This window comes from Oreochromis aureus, linkage group 12, assembly GCF_013358895.1.
Source record: "Oreochromis aureus strain Israel breed Guangdong linkage group 12, ZZ_aureus, whole genome shotgun sequence".
NCBI lineage: Eukaryota > Metazoa > Chordata > Actinopteri > Cichliformes > Cichlidae > Oreochromis > Oreochromis aureus.
This window is the reverse complement of record NC_052953.1, coordinates 25,567,301-25,583,575: the sequence shown is the minus strand read 5'-3', so window position 1 is coordinate 25,583,575 and position 16,275 is coordinate 25,567,301. Positions and strand designations below refer to the sequence as shown.

The following is a 16,275-nucleotide window of genomic DNA, read 5'->3' as shown; positions in this document are numbered from 1 at the left end:
GCCTCACACACATGTAAGCTCTGCTTAAGCCTCCGCAATAAGCTTGAGGGTTTTGAAGAGTTACACATTTTATTGTAAAACAATAAGCTCCACACTTCTTGAAATCTTAAGATGGCAATGATGGAATTTGTTTCTATATCAGAGTCAGATGGCAGTGATATTAGTGTTTGAAACAAGGACCACCAGTAATAATATGAAGTGGTTTGTTATAAAAATAAATGGTTTAAAAAAATATCTGTATGACACACCACCCGCACAGTAAAAGCAGCTAATTTCACTGGCAGGCGTGGTGCAGACAACTAGAACTAAAATCACCTTGATGAACTCAAATGCTGTACTTCCACAAAACCTTGACATGGCTAACAGCACTCTAAAAGGTTACTTTGGGAAGGGTGATGCTGAGTGACGCTTCAAAAGAATGATGGTTCATATTTGTTGGGGATTCTCAGGTATTTATTGCCTCACAGGGCTCAGAAATTTCTTGCTGCACCCCTGGTTATTTCTGCTAGCAAGCAGGAGAAACCATGAAAATCAGGGAAATGCTTATTGCCAAGTGCTTTCATTCAGTTTGCACTTCGGCTCTCTTTCGCTGTCTCCCTCTGGACCAGACTGTGCTGTGGCTGAGGCAGGACTATTTAAGGCTATGGCACTGCCATTTGGCTTGGGGTCCACATGTGCACTGGAGGTCCTCATTTTGATTCTAAATGGCCTTGACACCAAAACAAACAAACTCTCCTCAGCGCACCAAGCAGGCCTGAAAAATTATGGGAACGGGGAGGGATATGCAATTATAGCAGCTAATTTGCGGTCACAAAACTAGCCCCATTTGCGGTGCCCCCAGCCACCCCTTTATTTCGAATATCGGGGAGCACGGGATGTATGTGTGTACGTTTGGATGGTGTCAGAAAGGGGCTTTGGGAAAAATTCCCCATTACAGCTGTAGGAGGGTCATGCAGCACCAGGGCGATTTGCATTGCTCATCACGTACGATTAGGGTTAGCGCTCTGCAAGGAGGCATCTGTTGCTAATTGAAGCAGAATAGATATCAAGGAGGTCCAAGCAGAAAAAAACAAGCTCATCTGGAAGTAAATAGATTTTGGCTTGTGTGAAATTAGAACTGTGAACCACCTGCATATTGTACAGACTGATCCTCTCAATCCAAGGCTTTGTGTGTAACTGTTTGGAATTAGTTGGGTATTACATTGGCAATAATTGGTTAGGTAATTTTAAAATGAGTGATGAATTAGTTCCAAAGTGTTGCCACTACAGAAATTCACATCTAGGCATAGTGAAGCAGACAAAGAGGCTGGATTTATTATGGAAAGAAGGGGGATGGAGAGAGACAGTAGACTGAGCGTGAGCACATCAGCGCAGAGCCAAAACCGTCCAGTGATGGCAATCTGATGCGACTGAACCATGTGCCCACTGGCCAGCTGACATCAGCTAGCGCCTCACTGACCAAACCTCCCGGCCCCTTCATGCCAAGGCCAGATGCAAACAAAGAAAAACCACGGCATGCACACACCAACACACATCCAAATAGATTTTATGTCCATGCCCATCATCCACCCCTTTCTAAAAAAAAAATATAAAATAAAATAAATAAACAAAAATCAAAGAACGCCGAAACTTCACACAGATTGTGCTACAATATCACATAAACTTCTGACATAATTAAGTGACTTCATATCCATTTAGCCACCATGCTAGCAAACGTCAAGTGCTGTATCAGCAGCTATGGTTATATAAATCAGGCAATGTGGCTCATTCACAGCATCGATGTTAATTGCTCCTTCCAGTTTGTTCCCTTAGAGAGTCAATGTAAATGTACAGACTAAAGCAGTGATTTATACATTTTAAAAGAAATCTTAATTTTGGCATTGCAGCTCCATCTGAGTTCATAGCTGATAACAGAAAAAAAGGCAGAAAAGTGGGATTTAGCTCAACTAAACGGCGCTGAAGACCTTTGAGAGGGGCATTATTTTTCAAGGCAATCAGCTTGTGAGCACTGGAGGCAGTGACAGTGGAAACTGTGAGCAAGAGCAGCTCAATATTATGTCTGTGTGTTGAGCTATGTGACAATTTTATGTGCCCCTTCTCATGCCCGACACACAGGCACACACATGCTGAGCTATCCCGATGGAGCGACGGACCATGGCTGGGTTTATCCTCTTTGACCTTCACTGTTTGAGTCTGATGTAGGGCTCGGCTGGTTGAAGTGGTCTCAGTGTTGCGAGGGGCAGCCAAAAGCTCTACTTATCAGTGTTGTGGCTCAGTGGCTCCTTTTCTGAGTGTAATAAGTGCAGTGCACCACTGATTCCCAATGCAGACTTTTAGCCTACGCACCCTGTCATGTCAGTCATAAACCCAGAAAATTCACTGATCATGTATGGACTGAAATCACAGAATATCAACACTTATATCAGCTAAAATGGATACATTTCACAATTTTAAGCACATTCGCTCATTATGTAGATAAAAACTAACATTATGGTATTAGTAGAAAGCACAGTATTTCTTAGACTGTCTTGCCAGTTATCTTGTGGGCACTTCTCTTTACTTAAAAGTATGTCAAGGGCTCTGAATACTGGGGATTTTTTGCCTACATGAGTAAGGCCTCAGAGATACAGGCCAGTTGGCAGCCTCTGGTCACTAGGGAAAAATGTCAATTCTTCAACCGGTTGGCAAGCAGTTGCTTGTAGTTGCTAGGTGAAATCTGTCACAAAGAGGGTGCTGCAGGCGAAGATGCAGATGACTGGTTTGCATTGTCCTTTTCACGGTTTCTCTATGCCTTGGGAAATTCTTTATAAGTGTTTGCAGACAAGTTGGTAGCGTTCCAAGCTACCAAAATAAGTGGAAGGAAAATTTTTGATACAGCAATATATGCCTCTTTCCAACCAATTTCATGGTAGAAACTGCAAGCAAACTGCAGCAACTGCTCACCAAGCAGTTGCCTGGTGATGTGTCCTGCTTCATTTTGGTCTAGAATTCTTCAATACCCCTTTCCAACTAATACAGTACACTCGAATATGAACTATTTCTGAGTTATTAGCATAAAAACTGACTGGTGCTGTTCTAGATGTCCTTTCTTGTTACTACTTTTCTCCTAGACCAAACAATCTATGATGACCATTTCCTTACATTGTTAAAATTGTTGAAAGTTGAACAAGACATTTAATTCAATGCATTTCATACAGAACTTTTGGGCTGCAAAATAATTCCCCATAATAGCTGCAATCTCTATGGCAGAAACTAATTTTTATTTAGGAGGCGTTAATCAGTCAGGTCCATCTGCCTGATCTACCTACAGTAACTCTTAAATCCAGCCTTGTAATAACCCTCTGTAATTAGGACGGAGACACACTAACAAGGGAGACAACCATCATCATCACTCAGCTACCTCATCATCATCACCATTCTCATTATCAAGCTGAAGATCAAATTCCAGCCTGGCTCCGGGATAGTGGGACTTCAGTTCACCTGATGTATTGTGCATCATTAGATTGTTGTTATTACTGTGCCATGGGGAGTCAAACAGGATGGAGATTCACTCTTGTAATATTCTATACAGCCTAGTAGGGAGGACCCACTTGACATTCTCCACCTAATGGCAACAATATATTGAGGCAAAGAGCTGAGACACTAATTTGTTTACTTCCATCTTTCCTCTTTCGGTTTCTTTTCTATTTATTTCACACATATATATACAAACCAAACTATGGTGCTACAAAAACTTGATCAACAAAAGTTGATCAATGTAATATAAATGCTAAATAGCCCTTATCATTGATGTCTAATAGATTGAATGAACATGCCTCCATTCACCATATTGTTAGCATGTATCTATTTAAATCACAAAGGAAATGGAAAACATACCAATGGATAGCAACCAGGCTTGTCCATGGAGCCTGTCCACCACCATGCTCCAACAGCGCTGCGAGGCACCCAGTGCTTAAAAGGCAGCTGCCTGATGATCGATGACTTCATCTAGTCTGCCTGATTCCTCCACTTGTGCTGAGTGAACACTTAATGTAACAGGCCCACAGAGAAATGCCTTGATTAGGTTGTGAGAGCAAAGAGCCACAGGGAGCCACTTAAAGGGAGAAGCTTTCCGTACAGCAGTCTTTACCAGACCATACATACACTTAGTGACGTATGTGATGCCACTAACACACAACATCATTCTCACTTCATTGTGCAGCTCAGTAAGCATGCACACACACCACTCAACTCTGTTGCCAGCAGGACCAGACCATCCAGCACAGCTGGTGTATCCCAATGTTGACTCTTCAGTTGGGGAGGACTACTGCAGGGATTTACCATATCACTGTAGGCAGTGCAGAGATTGTTTCGGTATGAGTCCATCAAGCTTTATCTCTCCCCAAGGTACCCACGCAAATCTCTCCTATAAATAACCTGTTCTTAATTCTGATTTCTTAATGTAACTCCCGCAGAGAAGACTAATCAGTTTTATTGAAGCTGCCAGATAACTTGTTCACACATAGTTTGCACAAAGTATAAGTGCTTTAAAGAACTGATTACATTATTTTATTCCTTTTCAGTGAACTACTCAACACCTTCCAGCTCTGGTATGTACATACGCTCACATATTCATACAGAAAATAACACACACACACACACACACACATGCGCGCACACAAGATCATGCAGCAAGACTCATGGCACTTCTTTCCAAGCCCTCCCAACATCTGCTTGTTCTTCCTCTGATTAAAAAAATCCTCTGCGTTTCATTATCACTGATTTGCATAGTAATAGCGTGCATATTAAGCAGCTACTTCAGAGGGTGGGCGGTCTAATGAATGCCGCAGTCTCCTCTGTTTTAACTCAATTTTTCCTCATCCATATTCAGTCGTGTGCCCCCTCCTAGCTCCCTCACGACCCCCCTGCCCTCGGGGACGGCAATTCTGTTTCCACTGAAATGCTTCCTCCAGCCTCTCCCCAAATCCCAGAACCCTCTCCATTAATCCAATTAATTAGAGCCATTGATATGCAGCCCGCTTCGACCAAGCAGCTGTTTGCCTGCCAATTGCCTCGCTATGAGGAAACGGGTGGGGGGTGGCGGGGGTCAGGTTATGGGGTGTCCCATCACCCATTGCACATACAGCAACTCTTAACAGTTGGCAACAAGAAAGTCACCACCCACAACGATCTCAGTGGCATCCTTAAACCCGTGGATAAGCATCTCATGGTTGAACTACCTGCTGATAAGTGAAAATCATAAAGCTTGCTCTATCATATCTCTAAAGGGTAAAGACCAAGTAACCTTTTCACTTTCACACAGCCATTAGGCCATGTAAATATTTGGCAGTTTGCCACTGTTTTGACTTTCTAAGTCTGGATGGAAAACTGGCCAGTATAACCTTACATAAGGAAAGATACAAATTGTGCTGCTTTATGGACTCTGGGCTAGGACAGCAGTAACTAACATTGAAATCCATTTAGTTTAGTTCACAGTTATATTGCTTTATTACCCCTGAGTATAAGTTCCTTCCTGGGGAAACAAAAATGAAGGCAAAATATATGAGTAACAGAAACGTATGCCCTTTTATTCAATCAGTCACTGCAAATTCCTCCGAGGTTCGACAAAGGGCGGCTAAATATACATCAATGGATGATAATTCTCTCAATAAAGTATCCAAAATCGAAAAGCTGGAGAGTGATGTCCCTCAGTGCCTATAGTAAGAGGTGTGCCTCAGAATTACCATAAAGAAATGAATAGCAGCGATAGTGTCTAATGTTTTGTGACACAGCACGAATGTGCACACCCCAGCCCAATCCGGGGCTGAAGCCGCTCATCGGATATATTAGATTAAGAAGTGCTGGAGTAGAAGGGTAATTCACTTTTCTGCTTCGCTGCCAAGCAAAAGAACGCTGGTGGTAAACTGTCCCTTTTGTCACCTTCGGCCTCGCTCTTTCTTTCTCCTTCCCATTTTTGTCAAATAGCTGCTCATTCCTTACTGTAACCCTGCTGCCCCGTTGTGATTATATACATTTTTAGTACGTAATCCTATTATTTACTGAACCATTTCACGAAATTTATATCCTCTAGGGAACCACATCTATATAGACACAATGTTGGATATTATAAACGTGCTGTGGATTCTTGGACAAATTTTGTGATTAAGAACTAGCTTTGTTACAACTTTAGCTGTGTAGAAATCCTAAATATAAAAATAAAAAATAACATCTAGGTCAAGAGATTCATCTCATGAGTCAATTTTTTTGGACTCTGCTATTTTTTATGTACAGGCTTCAGACTGACTTATGTCAACAATGCATATAATTAATTTGTTTATGTATCAATAAATTTATTTTATATTTATCATTATTCTTACTTTCTTTGGGCACAGCTTTCTAGATATAGGATGTAGGAACAAATGATTTTCTAAACTCCAAACACAGACATGTATAAACTTGTCTAAATAAATTTATTGACATTGTGATGACCTGCAGATTTGACACATACAGGTTGCAGACAGGCAAAATGTGGAAGACAGACAGGGAAGTTTACAGAAGAGGATTTACTTACTTTACGGGATTTAATGAGAGGAAGCAAGTTGGCCTCTAAGAGCCTTTCATTTCAGAAAACTTCAGGAAAGATGAGGTGGTTTCCCTGCTCATTTACTAAATCCCATTTTTAGTTCTTTTCAGTTTGTAGTTGTAGTTTTTGATTGTCTCCTAATGTTGTAGGAAAAATAATGTGATCACTGGTTGCCAACTCTTAGATGCCAAAAAATATGAACTATTTTTTCTTCATTCGCTGACTAGGTTCAGAAAAAGATTTCAATTTGGATTGTAAAACACACTTCTTCACCACATTAACCTTGCACATTGAAAAATTATGCTTACCCAATGAATGTGGTGCGAGGGGATTCTTTACAAGTACCCATGTGTGAAAGGAATGGATTGAATCCCCACACATTGCCATAAACCCAGTTGTGACAAAACAGCAGCATCTGACATCCTGGGAATGAGGCTGCTCGATGGCATGTCCTTGACAAAATTGCACGCATTGCCGAGCAGACAGCAGCTTGGCCCACCTGGAGGCCAAGATGTGTTGGGATAAACCTGTGCAAAGAGGGCCAGGGCTGCTGCTACTGACCATGGGAGGGCAAAGGGGTCTCTGTCAAAATAAACACTCAAATTGCCCTGTTGTGCATAAATTTACATCAGGGTAAAAACCTGTTTGGCCATTTTCAGGAAGGAAATTACTAATCAAACAACCCCCTATGAGCAATCATTTGGCAACAGTGGGAAGGAAAAACTCCCTTTTAACAGGAAGACACCTCCAACAGAACCAGGTTTAGGGAGGGGCAGCTTTCTGCTGCTTGGGTTGGAGGTGAGAGGAGGAAGCCAGGACAAAAGACACAAAGAGAATATAAAATAAGGACTCACAAAAACCCAGACACATAACGTCATTCTTGCCCTGCTTGCTCTCTCATTCTGTTTTTGGAGACAAAATCACAATATTATAATCACAATATTGTATGATACTGTATGCAACAATAGCTGAAATATCCATCCATCCATTTTCTCCGACTTTTCCAATTCAAGGTCATCTATCTCAGCTGTCACTGAAGCAGGATGCACCCTGGACAAGTCGCCAATCTATTGCAGACAGCTGTAATATTTGTTTAATTAATAGTGACACAAAAAATTGTCATATTCATGAACAGTCTCAAAGCTTTTTAATAAGCCGCAAACTGTTATATTCCAAATGAGTGAAACACAAAAACGTTGCCCAGACAGTTCTGATCTGTATCAAAACTGTGGCTCCACACCTGAAATGGTTCCAGAATACACTGACAGTGTGGCAGAGCTGTGAATGAACCGAGGTCCAATCTGCAAAGTAACACAGCCTGACCCAGCTGAGAGATCGTTCGCTAATTAATGTTGATTTTTCAGAGTGAAGACAGCTTTCCTGTTTTGTGGAACTAGCCTGGAAATGTACGGGATGGCATGTTTCCATCTTTGTCCGACAGCAGAACTGCTAAGTTTCTAAATCTGTAAAACTGAGATGATTTTGACATTTCATAAGAAAGGAGGCCCTTTTAGCAAATTAGATAGCGTCACGGTAATTCATAAAAAGGTCAGGAAAGATGTTAAAACGAAATACAACTAAAAGTATTATTACAGCAACTGCTTTCCCTTTGTCTGAACACTCGCTGCATAGTACTGTGTGTACAGCTCCACCCATATGCACGCTGGGTTGTATAGCAATCAGCCAGATGTGTGATCAGCCTGTTCTGCCGCAAGATTTTAACTTTTCCTTTTGAGTTCATGTATCGCCCTGTTATTGCGGTCGTGAGGCAGAAGTGAAACCAAATACAAATCAAGACCAGCTTTGAAACAGGACGCACGAGGCAGCGGAGGTGAAATCAGAAGAGAGAAAGGGCGATTTGTTTACCCTTGATGAAGTGTTGATGTTGGAGGTCTTTGTTTCAGGAATATACAAATCAGTCTGTTTAAGAATCTTTGGTACCTCACTTTAGGGACTGAGAAGAAAACGCTGGCTTGAACAAGAACATGTCTGGGAATGTGCTTTGTTTCAGTCGCGCGTTTGGGCTCTTATATTTTCCACCCTTTCAGCTGATTTTTCTCAGTGTGCGAACAGGCACAAAGAGAATGTCAGTTTAAGCATTGATTACAGTACAATTAAGGTAATGGTGATACTGAATAATACGATTTGTGATGAATATTCATGGGGGGAAAAAAATGGTGATTAGCATACCCTCAATTTATCGGTATAATGGTATGACCTCCAGCAGGATGGAGACATTTTCTGAAAAGTAAATAATGAAAGTGGAACCAGAGGGAACTGGTAGTTTATTCTTCAGCCCTTCGCTTTTGTGGTTCGATATCGTCTTGCTGCTAAAGCTGCAGAAAAAGCCGATCTGACCCAGCCAGTCTAGACTGAGTCGAGTCTATGAAAATTCAGAACCTTTCAAGATTCACAACAAAAAACTGAGAAAGTGAAAGAAAGAGATAGAGCTGGGAGGTGTCTATTTATCTAGATGAGGAAGTGCCTCTCTGCTGCCCCCCCACACTCCCCCCATGTCTTCTGAGGCAGAGAGCTGTGACTGAAACACATCGTTGCACCTCACTCGGGATGAGCTCCAAATAAATGGGGGGGGGGGCACAGAGGGAGCGTTGGAAAGAGAGGCAAAGAGGAGGCTGAAGAGGAGCGCTCCTTAAAAAGGGGTTGTCAAAATAATGAAAACAAATGGCGACGGAGTCTCCTGAGATGGAGAGGAGAACTTCATTTGTGAAGCGCCTTCGCGGGGATTCTGCCTCGCCGCAGCGAGTCCTCGGTTTAGAGACCGAGGGGAGCCTTCCGCCAGGCACGGCCGCGGGAAGCTGAGGAGAAGAAAAATGAGAGCACTCAGTGTAATAATTGTTCAGGGTCAATTATTCCCACGTTGGAGCAAATCACGCTGATATGTGTTAGCACATGGCTGGGAAGAGAGCTGCTGAATGTAGCATTGCCATGGATATGGTCCCCTGCGATGCCTGAGCAAAAAAGCAACAGTGCGAATTGATTTCATTCAGACAGGCTAATTATGAACAGGGGATTCAAATACCACACTTTATCAAAAAATAAATAGAATGCTGTAACGCAATACTTCAAGATTTATGTTCCCAGGTCTTTATGTGTTCCAGGTTTCTGTCCACTTCGACTGCTGCAGATATAGGTTTTGGGCAACCAAACTGAACATGGCTTTTGTCTCATTATTATTACTGTAGGTTTCTGAAAGTGTGCAGCAACAAGTGAGTCAGCAGAGGAAGGTGACAAAGCTGACATACTCTTTTTTTGTAGTATTGCTTTCTTTTTCTACTGCTTTTTGATTATGCTTAGGAGATCATAACACTATCCACATGTTAAAACCCAACATCTCTCACTTGTGTCAGACCTCTGGCAAAAAGTCTCGCCTCCTGCTTGATGACTACTCAGGTGACTGCAATTATGACATTTTAACCCCCTTCAGAAACCGACCAGGTGAGATTTTGGTTTTGGGAATAAAGTCAGGATGATTTTATTTAGCTTTTAAGTAAGATATGACACGCAGCGCTTCCTCTTCGTCCCCTCTATTCTTCTCTTCATTCACTTTTCCTCTCTTTCATCCTCCTTGTCTCTCTGGCAGCTAACATCTTCTTTTGCTTATCACGGCTATTCCTCTTCATCCCCCCCCTTCCTCTTCCCCTTCTTTGACTTCATCTTTCAAGAGCGAGAGCCGCAGAAGCAGCATCTTTCCTCCACATCCCCATCCTCTTCCCAACGCTGTCCGCCGTCTGCATTCCTGTCACGTGCCCAGCAAAGGTTATATGGCCCACTTTCTTATCAGCTGCATTGTGGGATATCTCGGCTCTCAGGCCTGTCTTCTGGAGAGCTATCTGTACCCCTCCTCTCTCTGTTGACTGCTGGGAGGACAACCTTTGTCGACCTTGTTTTTTTTTTTTTTGCCTTTTTTTTTTTGCCTTAACAGAATAAAAATGAAAGAGAGAATGAATGCAATGCAGAGAGTGAGAGGAAAAGAAAACGGGGAGAAGGTTAAAAAAATTGTCCCCTGAGAGAACGTGTGATGAGATTGGTCCAGAGTTAGCCTTGTAAGAAAAGTGCCGTTGGCCCCCTCTCTGTTCTCTCTGCAAGTACAGTAGACACTGAATCAATATCGCCCACCCACCCCCTCCAGAACCATGCTGCCCCCGCACGTGCCGTCCACCTGTCTGCCCGTCTGAGAGGTTTGGGTTAGCTGCTGGGTGTGGTAGCGGGAGGTGTATGGATGTCTGACAGAGCCATCATGTACAAATTCATTTTAGACCAAGCCAGACTTTTACTCTAACAAGCACACGCGCACACTCAAGGTCTTTACGGTCATACTGAAACAGAGGAGCAGAAGGATGCCTTGGTGCAATACTGAAAAGCTTCCAAATGTGAGAAATGTGTGCAAACATTCATACTGTTAAGACAAATTTGTAGCAATTTTGTTGCCTGTGGTAACAATGTGATATCATCATCGTTTTTGTGAGAATACAAAAAAAGCTTCTACTTCTTTTTGTCTATGTCAGTTCATGTCTTTAGTGACATCAAATGAGATCAGACAGGTAAAAACAACATCACATGCTATAAAACAGGCAGCCGCAGACCACTGTGGTTAAACATTAGGATGAAACAGAGGAGGTAAGTACATGGATGAGCTTGGAGTCTGTGGTTAACATGTCTGTAAGACCAGAAAAAGATGGATGATAGCCGTTTTTAGACCGCAGAAGTTACAGCCAAGACATGCGTGCATGTGTTTGTGTGTGCGTGCTGGGGGGGAGCTTAGAAAAGTAGCACCGGTAAATTTCACGGATACAGATAAAACCATGTTATGAACTGTGCTTACACATTTTTTTAACGTTTCTTCGTGTGTTCAGTAGTCTTGTAGGACAGTATTCAAAATTAACCACAGTGACATTTACTCCCCAATGACTGATGGGAAAAAATGCCGAATGCGTGAGTGCGGTGAGTCACAGAAGGTGGTTGAATACTTGGACACTAACTTAAATTCAGTGGACAATTTCAAAAAGAAAGGTTTCAGAAAAAAGCAGCAATTTTCTACACATTTGCCACTTTGTGAAAAAAAAATATATATATAAAGAAATAAAATAAAATGGAAGAACATGTTTTTGAGCCTGAGATCAGACAAGTTTGATCTTTGGGGTAAATCTATTTGAGTCCTGCTATGAAGTCAATGTCCTGGAAATGTCCTGAGTTTCTAAAAATTCCACAGTTGTGGCGATAAGACCTACAACACCTCTGGAATTACAGCTTTCACATTTTAAGTTTAGGAAACAGTCGAGTTACTGATTTTTTTCTTCAATCTTAACTCCAGTTTAGTAATGACAATACTTCAGGTACATAGAGTCCTCTTAATCCTTTTTAAGCATCTTTTTTTATTTGGCAGGACTTATTAATTCTGATTTCCATACTTCAAAAAGCAGAGGGGCAAGTGAGGCAAAGTAGATTTTATTCAAATTGTGGAAGGGCGTTCAAAGCTGTCAGGTGATCAGGTCAGTGGCTGGATTTTGAAGTTTCAGAGGGACAGACCAGCAGCTGAATCACCGTGAATCCACACTCGGAATGGCGTGGTCTCTTCCGAGGAACACACCTGTGCTTTGACAGGTATTTCACTCCTGTCAAAGTACTGGATATGTTGAAAGCAAATGGTCTCCAGGGAACAGGGATCATTATGAAAAATAGAATCCGTGTGCCGTGCAAGTCAAAGATGTCAGATAACACCAAGCCACAAAAAAAGGGGGAGAGGTACATCCAAAATGGCTGTCATAAAGCCATCAAAGGTTGGAGCGATGAAGTGTAAGGACAATAAGGCAGCTGTGATGGCCCTCAGTGTCCATGAAAACAGAGGCCCGGGGCATCCACATGAAGTGCTTTGACTCACTGTTGTGACTTTCGACTGACTACAGAATAAACAGCTGAGTGAGATACAGGTCAGACCGCTAAGAGAACAGAGAAAGTGAGCACAGTATTTTGAATTCAAGCGGCTGCCGGTTGAAGAGGTGATCACTCAGACGCAGGGTCGCTGACGTCACCGAGCTGAAAAGTAGCCAGTGATGATGACGATGATGTGATGAGCAATAATGTTAAGTATTTTCAAGAAGAACAGGAGGCCTGTTGAAACGCAGTGCATTGACAATGTCAGAAAAGCGGTGCTCCATTTGCCAGAGATGGAGGAGGCAATGTATCACAGGAGGGAGAGCAGAGAAGACGGCAAAGACAAAACATTTTTCAAGCATATTGATTGTAATTCGATAAGGAGAGTTCATTTGGAAGGAAAGAGTACATATACTGCAAAAATGAATGGATAAAAAAATGTGTAAAATTTAAGTGTTTTGGAGGGATAGATTTTGAGATGAAGATCATGACTGAAACCTCTCGGGTCGAGATGCAAGTGGTGGTGGAACCGAACGAGCAGATGGCTGGTGGTGACTTGGGGACACCCGAGGTGGTGAGGAGGAGGAGAAATGAGGGATGGAGAGGCTTGAAGCCTTAGTAAGAGATTACAGTAAATTTAAAGAAAGGGCACTGGGGGAGACTGGTTTGGTGAATGAGAGCAAATAGACAGGAGATGGACAGGAGAAGTGATTTTGAATGAGGTCATTTCTAGTAAAAAATGAAGCAAAGTGGTGTTTACAGAAGAAAAGAGAGCCAAGAGGAAAGAAGACTGCATGCTGGAGACCAGATCTTATTTAGTGATCTGTATGTATGTGAATATTTTTAGGCAAAAAAAAGCTTCTTGATGTTGTATCATCTGTAGTACTGTGTGTGACAGATGTAACAATCTAGCTTGAGGTAAAGCAGAATGATCATGCTCTCCTTCCCACCTCAACTTACATTAGTACACCATGACATCTACTTGAACACACTGTGTACCCTCTAAATCGCTTTTAACATGAAACATCAACATTGTGAATGGGGCTCTTTAATCCTAACGATTATCTTTTAGTGAAATGAAAACAAAGTTTGGGTCATAAACTCTGGCCTTCTGTATGAACACCAGCTGGTTTTTTTTAAACGGAAGCCTCGTTTTTAGCATCCTGTAATGGCTCTGTGCACTGAAACCTTGATGCACACACAGTGCGTATCTCAAAAGCGTTTGAAGCTTGGGGATTGGTTAGCATAATTAGGCTAAATCAAAAAGCTCCACAATGAGATGATGTTTCTTTTTTTAGTGCTCACATTTTTTTTCTATTCTATTTTAATGTCTCATAGAACAGATTTTTAAAGAGAATGTCACACAAAAATGAATATTGTGGAATTACTTTATCATTTTATTACACAATCTAAAGAGACCCGATGTCCACAGTGTTAAAATGTTTTAATATTAGAATACATAGAAACACAAGGAAACAGAAAAATGCTGCAAAATCACACCAAGCAGATTCACTGCTGTTGTGAGGGAGAGAAAAAAGATGCAGGTAATGTGTGTTTTAATCACGATTCATAAGCTACTGTTAGCTTGTCTATTCTGCAGCTGTTCCACGTAATTGTCTCCCCAAAACACTTCTGTTGTATTTTGTGAGTTTCTTTTCTTTCTGTGCTCTGTTTTTTGCGCTTTTTTAGCATTTTTCTGTTTCCTGGTGTTTTCTTAAGTTGCAGTGTATTTTAATTATATTAGAATTATATTGTATTATATTAGAATTTATAGTCAGATGATGTAGGTATGTAGGCATAACACATTATGTTTAACAGCAACGGCCACAAAAATGTCCAAGTAGGAGGTTAATAAAAAAGCCTAATCTGGACAGTCTATTTGTTGTGAGTTTCTTATTGCCAAGCTCTTACAGAGATAACATACTATTTTCACCTACTCTATCATCTGTTTCTAGTGCTGAGCAGCGTTTCACACAGTGACCTGAATAATCTCTTACTTTATTGCCATACAATATTACCTGGGGCTTTGATACAGTGATCACATCGCCACATATTGTGTAACTGAGGCATAATGACAGCTTAGGTATGAGAAACAGAGGCAGGTAACAAACAGAATTACCTCACCACAGTAGGCCTGCATGCATATAGAACCAACGCGCTGCCTGCAGCCGTAGAGGTGAAGCCATGCATATTAAATCCCTGCAACATGCCACTCTTGTGCGTCTGGTTGCCTGCAAATCTGAGCGTGCACTATATTGAAATGAAGGACCAGTTAAGAAAAAAATGTATTTTATAATTATTAATGACCAAAACAAACACATGTGCATACAACACACATTAATATGCTAATTAATTCCATTGTTTTTCAACTCTCAAAACTAAGGAGCAGTTACTGAGATAGCTCATTAAATGCAAATGGGTAAACATTGTTATATAAACTTTATGAAACAAATCGTGATGAATGGTTGTCTGCAGCGGTCTCACGATAAGAACTGCATTAGAAGTTTGAAGGGAACAATCTTATCCCCAATCACCTTGGTGCTGGTCAGAGCGCTGTTTGTTTGTTTTTTTCATATAAGTTAATTGCGACTTCAGCAGCTTTGTAAATAAAACATGAGGGTGCGTTAGCATGCTGCCTTGAATCAACAAACATCTGCTGAAGTTAAAAAAAAAAAGCCACTGCAAATAATTATGTGATGTCTCAACTTATTTCTCTGTCACCCTACAGAGTGTTCACCATAATCTGTTAAACCACACGTGCAACATGGTTGTCCATTCTGACAGACACACGTGGGACTAACTACTGTTCAAGTGCAACTTCAATCTCTGGATTAGATCTGCCCTCCTCTCTGCTTTTTCATTTTTTTTCTCTACCTACATGGTTATCCATTCAGCTCCACGCAGGAGGCGAGCAGAGTTGTGATGGGCGAGCACTTAGCAAGTGAAGGCCATAGTGGCAGTGCTGGAGTGTTATTTAATGAAGTAGAGGATCCGGATGCACAACGCTAAACACATGGGTTAGTGTAGGTGGTGCTGCAGGAGTTAAGAGTGTGTGTGTGTGTGTGTGTGTGTGTGTGTGTGTGTGTGTGTGTGTGTGTGTGTGTGTGTGTGTGTGTGTGTGTGTGTGTGTGTGTGGTGGTGGTGTTGGCGGCTGAGATGACAGCAGGTTGTTGTATGTTCCACAGAGGCACAGGATGAGGGAGGGAGGGGGATGAGGTTGATGGTGCAGTGAGCCAGGGGGGGCTAATAAGATCTCTTTTTATTGGCCCACAACCCCAGAGGAGTGTTTGTTTGTCTGCATGCATGATGGAGGGGATAAAAAGTTAATGCATAGGCACTGCTGAGCAGGAGCCTGGGCTGGTCACTGCTGCCCCCTGCAGGGCATGCCCAATCTCTGTGTGTCTGTGTGTGCGCGCACGCGTGTCTGTGTGTGTGTGTGTGTGGGTGTGTATGTGTTTCCTGACAGACAAATTTCACAGCATAAACTGAGGACATCTTTATGCTGACTGAGTGCTGCTACTTTATGATTTGCTAACTTGAAACACACACAGACAATAGGAGGCAGTTTGACCATATTGCACACTGCGTATTTCATTTAGCACTGCTTTCCACTACTGTGTCTTTGACTGAGAATTTCCACAAGCTTTCATGCTTTCATGTCCCCAACTCAGCCTATTGGTTAATGTTATTACAGTTTTATTTACATTAATGATCACTGGTAGCTATTTTTTTGAATTGTTCGGACTGTGCTGTCCAATGGCACTTGTTTGTGGTGGAGTTTGCTGGTGTGTGTGACGGAGAAGCAGAGAACGCTTGAAAGA

At 41.9% G+C, this 16,275-nt stretch overlaps 1 long non-coding RNA gene across 2 annotated transcripts in view; it reads right to left on the bottom strand.

Moving 5' to 3' along the window:
- Positions 1 to 16,275, bottom strand: part of LOC120442952 — a 74,054-nt gene that overhangs the window by 16,621 nt on the left and 41,158 nt on the right. The window contains exon 4 of one of the 2 annotated variants that reach the window (XR_005615003.1): positions 9,251 to 9,378. The exons of the other annotated variant lie outside the window; for it this stretch is intronic. This is a non-coding gene — a long non-coding RNA (uncharacterized LOC120442952). Of the gene's footprint in view, positions 1 to 9,250; positions 9,379 to 16,275 lie in introns of those variants that run through there. 2 annotated transcript variants of the gene reach the window in all.